Consider the following 7,941-nt stretch of genomic DNA (forward strand, 5'->3'; position numbering starts at 1 on the left):
ATAAAAAGAAGGGAAAAGTCTTCATTTGTGGCTGTGCAGCCTGCAGAAGTCTGGGAGGCTACAGCCAGCTGGGGGCATGCCTAGGACTGCCCACAAGTTGCCAGATCCCCTCGATATTAGACACAGAGAAAAAGCAAAGGAGATAGTTCGGGGATAGAGCATGTGGTGCACCAGAGAGACCGCTTTGCGAATGTCACAACCCACCAGTTGTCCAAATAGCCTGACAGCTTCAAAGACCACTCAGGTAACACCAGCCCAGGACAGCACTCACTCACCAGCACAGATTCATGGCTGCCTCACCCACACCCCTGCTCTCGGCCCCGCAGCGGCACTTCAGAATAGCTCATTTGCTCTGAATAACTTATCGTTTGGGGTTTTTTTTACTATTTATTATTCTGATCTCTCAGAACTGAGGCAAGACATTTTGTGCCTGCCCTTTCCACAGCACCAGAGTGGCCCTGGGGCCAGGCTGGGACTTTCAGTTTTCTTTCCATACCTCTGGAATTTTTTCCAGGTGGCAAGGAAAGGGATTTAAAAATCAATGAAGCAAAATGTTTCAGGCCAAATTCACTGCTGAAGTATGTGCCTTGGCTCTCTGAAAACCTGATGTCCTAGAGCAGCTGCCACACCAGAGTGACCAGTCCACCAGCCCAGGAGCCCCAAGCACACATGGATTTGGGACATTCCCAACCAACTTCCCATCCCGGAAATCGCTAGATAGCAAGCCACGAATGCAGTTTCTTCCTACCCATCCTGATGTGGTTTAGAGAGGGAAAAAACCAAACCCTAGACAATTACAGCCATTGGACTGTTCTTCCAAGAATAAGCAATGATCTGCAGCATGTCAGTGATTCGTTCTGCATTTCTGAGGCGCCCCATAGAAAAGCAAAAGGCAAATTGATCGAAAAGGCTCTTAAGCTTTGCCACAGCCTTGGCACAGGATCACCTCTGAAATTTATTCTGCCACATGATTTTCACATCAGATGCCAAAAAGTACTACTGCTTTACAGCAAAAGCTAACCAGGTCCAGCAATGCAAGCATCTGAGTGGACAATTTACTTTGCCTCAAATCTCAAAGGCTTCCATAATAGAAAAAAAGCACCTGTAGTGAATATTTCAGCTTCCTGTCCCAGGAGCACTACCTAAACTCCCCAGGCTGTGAGGGTGGGCTGCGGTGGGAAGAGCTGAAGGAGGTGGCAAACATTCTTCAGGGCCTGTGCCCGATTAGATAGTAACTCCAGAGCTGCACTAACTCCTGCCTGGGCCATGCTCCACCCTTCAGCCAGTACCCAAAAAACAACGAAAACAAGATGAGTATTTGGGGCTCCTGTGCATGTCATGGACTGAGGAACTGACCAGGTGAAAAAACCAACCAACCAAACAAAAACCCACCACAAAAAAAAAACCAACACCAAAAAACCCCACAAACCTACAAAACACAAACAAACAAACAAACAAACAAAAACCCACCCACAAAAAAGCAACAACAGAAAAAACCAAACCAACAAACAAAAAAAGGAAACCAACAAGAAAAAAAGAAAAAACAAACCAACTGGTTTCCATGAAGATAAGGAGCAGGATGATTTTACGGAAGTCACAGGACCCTGAGATGGGCTTGAGAAGATAATAGCTAATTGAAGCAGCTCTCTACCAGTTTGAGAGATGGTTAACATGTAGCGTAACTTTTTAGAGAGATGAAGTCTCATACAGTATAGAAATCCCAGTCTGCACCCTTGGTAATCCAACAACAGGAACAACAAAAGCAAAATACGGATACAAAGTAAGAACATCCTGGACATCCTTACTTTGGCCATTATGTCATTTTAATTAGGGTGTTTTCCTCATTAAAAGCGTGGCACGCAATTTCATAATCCTATTTTAAAGCTCCAAAACTGAGCTTCCAACACGCACATCTCATGGAGATGAAATCTTTGATAAAGATAAATAACACGTGTACACCTAAAACCCTAAAAAGCACACAAAATAAACAAACTGATTTTATTTGAGTTTGGTTTTTATTACCTCAGACCAAAACAAAAGTGAGGTCCTATCAAAATTGACCTAATTGCATCATAGCTCAGAATAAATCAACCCTTTCACTATGTATCTGGCTTAATAGCATACGTCACATTTTCACGAGCAGAGTGACATCATCATCCATGATGTTAGATTTCAAGGTGTAATGCCACCAATATAGAGGCATGACAGGCTTTTTATTATGTTTTCTGTTTATAAATTTGATTCAAAACCTCAGCAACACTTCAGATGCACATAATCCTTATTGAAACTGGCTTGATGCGGATTACACCCTGAAGCACAAAGGAAGTCTTTATCACTTATGGCCAGTGTTTTAGGAGCTTATAATTGTAATCAGGTACGAATTATATCAGCATGATCCATATTAGCTGGACCGTGGAAAAAAAATCTTTTTTCTTGTTGACCTTCTCCCCTGGGGCATGTTGATAATAAAAATGGTAAAACATGCAACAAACAGGTGCCGCTGAACCTGGAATCACCATCCACCGCAGGCAGAGAATAGTACTTTGTATTTTGAAAGAAAAATTAGTCATTAATTAGTGAAGCGGATCCTTGTATGGTGCATTGTTATCCAGGATTATTTCATTAGGATCTGCTGACCCAATTTCTGCATTGGAAGGGGAATTACATTTTTTCACACTATTGGGAGGGGGGGGAAGAAAAGAAAAATAATAACGCAGATTACTCAAACCTTTAAAAATATGGTTGCAAACAAGAGCAAGTACCTGTACTGATACCTCTACAAAAGCCAAATGAAACAAGAACAAGTATAAATATATAATCATATCTCCACTAGAATAGGATTTTGGTTCCCTTAAAATACATAATTCCTAATTAAAACATATGGAATCCAGCTAATACAGCCTCATGACTAAGGGATTTAGTGAAGGGCAGGAATTTTTTTATTACTGCTGTGATGGTCCCCTCTGTCAAGGGTCATCCTTAGCTTACTCTTCCTGCAATCACGTTGGGGATAGCTGACTCAGATAAATTAAAAGAGCTTCATTTGGGAAGCTCCCCCAACACATGAAAGGATTCGCCTCCTAATCTGTCAAAATCCAATAATGCTAAAGCAACTGCAACCTGCTTATGGCTCAGCAGGGCTCTCTGAGCCAACAGGCAGAACCCATGGCCCAGCAACTGATAGGGGCAGTGAGGAAGGACATGACAAAAACCAACCTCAGAAGTGGCAGCAGGAGAGATCTCTGCTACTGAAATATTTTGTGCCCCAAGTGCTGCAAGCTCACATGATCAAAGTGGTTCAGCCACCCCAAGATATTGCCCATACCCCTGCCCTCATCCCTTGCCCACAACCATGAACATGGGACCCTCTGCACAATGTGGAACACAGCTCCCCAAAGTCCTGCTCTCTGCTTCTCATCCTCCTCAGCACAAAAATACACGTAAACATGCTTGACACTTGAGTTCCTTTACAACAAAACACCACCACAGGTGTGCTTAATGCTCTGGCCAGGTCACCTTACAGCCACTCACCTGTGTGTCTCAAGTCAGCAGATAGTTTTTTAGGAAGCCTTACAGCAGCAGCCTTCTGAAAGAAGGCCACACCATGAGCCCTATTTCCAAAGTGGAGGATAAAAGAAAAGGCTTTCCCCAAAAACCAGGAGAGACACCCCTCCTACTATACTAAGCCTACAGAACCACCACAGATAGGTGTTTTTCCCTTCCTTATAAACACCTCTTGCTTGCTGATCATTTTCACTTGCCAATCATGTAATGAGGGAGTCAGGGAGCAACAACACATCACATTTTCTGCATATTCCTAGGGAACAAGATCAGCAAAGGAGTTAAAGAAGCCCCTTCTGCTGAGGTCATGGGAAAAAAGGGACCCTCATAACCTCCTGGAAGCAAAGGCTCAAGTTACCTTGGATGGTAGCTTGTCCTGCCAGGGAGCAACAGGGGCTTGTACAGAGGACAAGGGAAGTGACCACAGTGGGGAGAGCTCTGTTCCCCTCCCAGTGCAGACACCTGCAATGAGCGTTTCATGACCAGCTGCTCTCCTCCGGCACACAGCTCGCCTTGTCGCTAATGGGAGATGCATGTAAAATTCTCTGCTGGGTTATAGCAGCATTATTTTTTAAACAGGTAGCTGCTTTTTCTGCCCGTTACACTGCTGGAGAGGAATGCAGTTGCCACTGAATTCCTGCTTGTGCCAGTCTGAGCTGTCCCTGCAGAGGCAGGGACAGCCAGTGCATGAAATCACACCAGGGGAATGGCCCTTTCCATGCCTGCAAGCACTTCAGGGAAAGTTGCTTTTTCCGTTTTTTCCTTCAGTTTCAGTTCAGTGAATTACACTTCAGTGCTAAGTGCGGCAGCTGCAATAGGTCTCTGTTTTCAGCGGTTTGGGACCTGCTTATTTTTTGATAGTTCTATTGCAAAGCCTATTGAGAGAGGTCTGGTGAAGTTACCTTCAGTTTATGCCACCTGGTGACGAAGACTAAGGTACCTCCTGCTTGCCCTGTCATAAAGTCTAAGATGATGCAACTTACCCATTGCCATTAATCCCACAGATAATGGCATAATGAGATCCAGTGGCTGGGGGTTGAACCTAAAATATACACTTAATTTGCCATTTCAGTGAAAGTAGTTAACAAGCAGGAAGGCTTCACAGGGAGTGGGCCAGCCTCTCTTGCACTGACAGGCTATATCAAGACCAGATGCATCTTTGGGAGACATGACTGAGGTCAACCATAAATTAACAGGCTCACTGTGAGGGGAAAAAATAATAACACTGGGTCCAACTGCATGGTCTGGTATGAAGGAGCCCAGATGAGATGAGCCAATGAGTCCTTTCTGCACACTTGAACTTTCTGAATCCTTCTTATCCAGAGGTGGAAAAATGGCAAGGGCTCCCTTTGCCATTTTACCATGGCTGATTCTTAATCAATACCAGGGCTGGCAGTAGCTCTTGTGCAATACCACTTTCCCCAGAGCTGGGCCCTCTTCCCCTGCAATGCTCCCAACCCCTGCTGGTCTCAGAAGAATTGAGCCCAAAGCTCCACATAGCAATTCAAATGGATCACCAGACATTAGGCCACCGGGTTAACCACTGTTTAATTTCGTCACATTTGTTTGTGAGTTATGTACGTGCCTTTCTTTTGTCAACATCTCCTTTTAAAAAGGATATTGATTTTGTTTTCAAAGGCTCTCGAAAATAAAATGAATGACTACATTCTAAGGAAGAGTCATTTTCTCAACAGCTGTAAATAATTTATTGTTCGCAACCCACCCAGATCAAAAGATACTTCATCAACTGATGTGGCAAAATCTGGTGCAAGCTGCATTTCTATTATCTCAGATCCAATTAACCATTTGGAGCAGACTAAAACATAACTAGATCAATCCAGAATCAGATTAATATCCAATCCATAATCACATTAATCACAATCTGTCCATAATTAGCCATCAGATAATCCCATTGGACAGGAGGTGACATGCAGTATCCCATTACCTCATTAATTATCTATTTTCAGTATCAGACATTGTCCCCAAACACAAGGAATGTTTTTAACGGAAAAGCAGACAGAGACTTTTCCTTTTGATACATTCTTCCCCATTGAAGCCTCCAATGGTTCAGTGTTAGAGTTTTACATTTCTTTGTTTTCACATGTTCTGTTAGAATCAAGAGTTGGTTTTTTGAGAGACATAATCTTTTTAAATAAAATATGATTATCTTAGGACGATGGATAATTCAAACATTTGTTTCATGTGAACAAGTTTATGAAAGAAAACCCTTCATCAAAGGTTTTAATGGTAACATGATAACAATAGCTTTGCAATGCTAAATCTTATTGCAGATGGTTCCTGTCCTTTTTGTAATGTAAGTGAAATTGTGTTCCATCTGTTTTAATTTTATAATGGTCTTAATCCATGGCTGGCTCTGAAAGAAGCAGCATTTACTGCCTTTGCAATCTGCTGCAAACAAAAAAATTGTTACCGCTTCCCCTTTCTAGAGGGAACTTGTATTTCTATTTGGGAGTAAAAACCAATGAGTTGCTCTGTAGGGAGTGGGAAATGCTGTCAGCCTGCCTCGCCCTGCGGCCAAGCAGGTCCTGCCAGCTCTCACACCAAACTCAACTGGAATCGCCCTGAAAGGGGTTGGAAACTCTGGCCACTGGGTGGGGGAAAGCAAGGAATAATCAGTGTGGCAGGAGGGACTGCATTTGGTTTTGACTAGCAAATGCTTCCCTTACCCCCGTTAAAATGAACCAACAGTTAAACTGTTTGTAAAACGTGGCGGTATTGGGCCAGTTTTATGCCTCTTGGCATTACCTGTAGTAATTTTAAAGTTTTTCGTACGTCACCTGGAGGAGGTTCTGGGCTTTCAGCACTTCCCTGGTAAGTACTTTTTTGTGGTTTTCTACTAAACTGCCCATGCAATACTGCCCACCCTATTCCTACCTGCCAAGTCACAAAACCGAGCCCAGTTCCGCTGGATGTGCCTGGTGTCAGCACACTGCTCTGTACCGATACAGGTGTGCCTGCAGCACAGCTTTGCACAGGGTTGGAAAGTTTGGCTGGCTCAGCTGTAACCCTTCCACTTCCTAAGCTGGTGGAAGGTTTGGTGGAGTAGTGGGGAACCTGCCCTGGAGTGAGAAAAGGGATGATGCAACATGGAGCATCCCTGCCAAGCTGCTGTATTCTTGATCTGCCTCATTCTCCCATCACTCTGACATTTTAGTTTTGCATTTTATTGTTAACACTGACTCACTCAGGACTCCCTAGATTCCAGCTCAGACTGAAGTCACCCTTCAGCACCCCATTTCCTGCCAGATGCCAAGGCATGGGCAGGACACCCCGTGCTGCTTCACAGACATGGCAGCGCTGTGGAGGTTCCTGTCACCCATCCCACAGGGTCACCCCAGTTTGAAGAGCCAGCCAAACTTTTCCACAGCCCTTTGCATCACTCACCTCCCAGCTCAGCTCTGCCACTGGCAAATGAGCCACACTAACTGCAGATAGCAGTTGGATCACAAACCCCAACAGGCACCACGGCCACCCTACTACTACCACACAGGCAGGGATCACATGGGCTCAGCCTGCCCTGAGGATGTCATTACCACACCACACCTCTGCACCTTCACACACGTAAGAGTGGGCAGGGATGCTGAAATCCCCTGGCAAACACACGCCTCTGCTGAAGTGGCTGCCCCAAACGCCATTCTGCTTCCCTCCTCGGCTCCTGCGCAAACTTAAATGTTTGCTTGCAGCACTTGGGGTCCTCAAAGGTGTAGCAGGGGCTGTGATCAGACTGGGAAGAGTTGGTCAGATAGTCATCATCCGTTATCCAAATCCTCCTCTCCACCTCCTCAGCTTCTGGGTTTTCATATCTACAGGGTGCCTGACTCTGAAAAAAAACTAAGAAGTGCTTAGGTTGGAAAACCCATCCTGCCTCCCTTCTCCAATCAAAATAAGCACAGCTGAGCCAAATTTTAAAGTCATCATCTACTTCCCAAGCTGTACAGGTTGGTCTATACCTGTCAAATTCCACGTGTAAAATTAAAAAGATGATTACGTGAAGGGGAGGGACAGGACTGGAGCCCCAGGACAGCAGCAACCTCAATTCCAGCACATAAAAGCTTTCATGGACCTCTGGAGCTACTTTGTGCTGTTGTGCTGTGAAGTCTTTGGGAATTTAAAACTGAATCTAAGGCCGCTGAAGTGCTCTCCCTATTTTTCCGCTAATGCACAGGAAACCCATGGAGACTGGAGGGAGGGGGGAAGAGGGAGGAAAAATTAATAGAAGGTATAAAAAAACAACAGGAGAGGTTCAGCTGCAGGAGCAGCACGGGATCGGGTCCATGAAAATACGGTAAAATACTATTTTTTCCTTTAATTTCAAGTAATCACGCAGCTGCTGCCCGGCATGGCCGTCCCGACGATGCC

The sequence above is a fragment of the Mesitornis unicolor genome, unplaced genomic scaffold, assembly GCF_000695765.1.
Source record: "Mesitornis unicolor isolate BGI_N332 unplaced genomic scaffold, ASM69576v1 scaffold32877, whole genome shotgun sequence".
NCBI lineage: Eukaryota > Metazoa > Chordata > Aves > Mesitornithiformes > Mesitornithidae > Mesitornis > Mesitornis unicolor.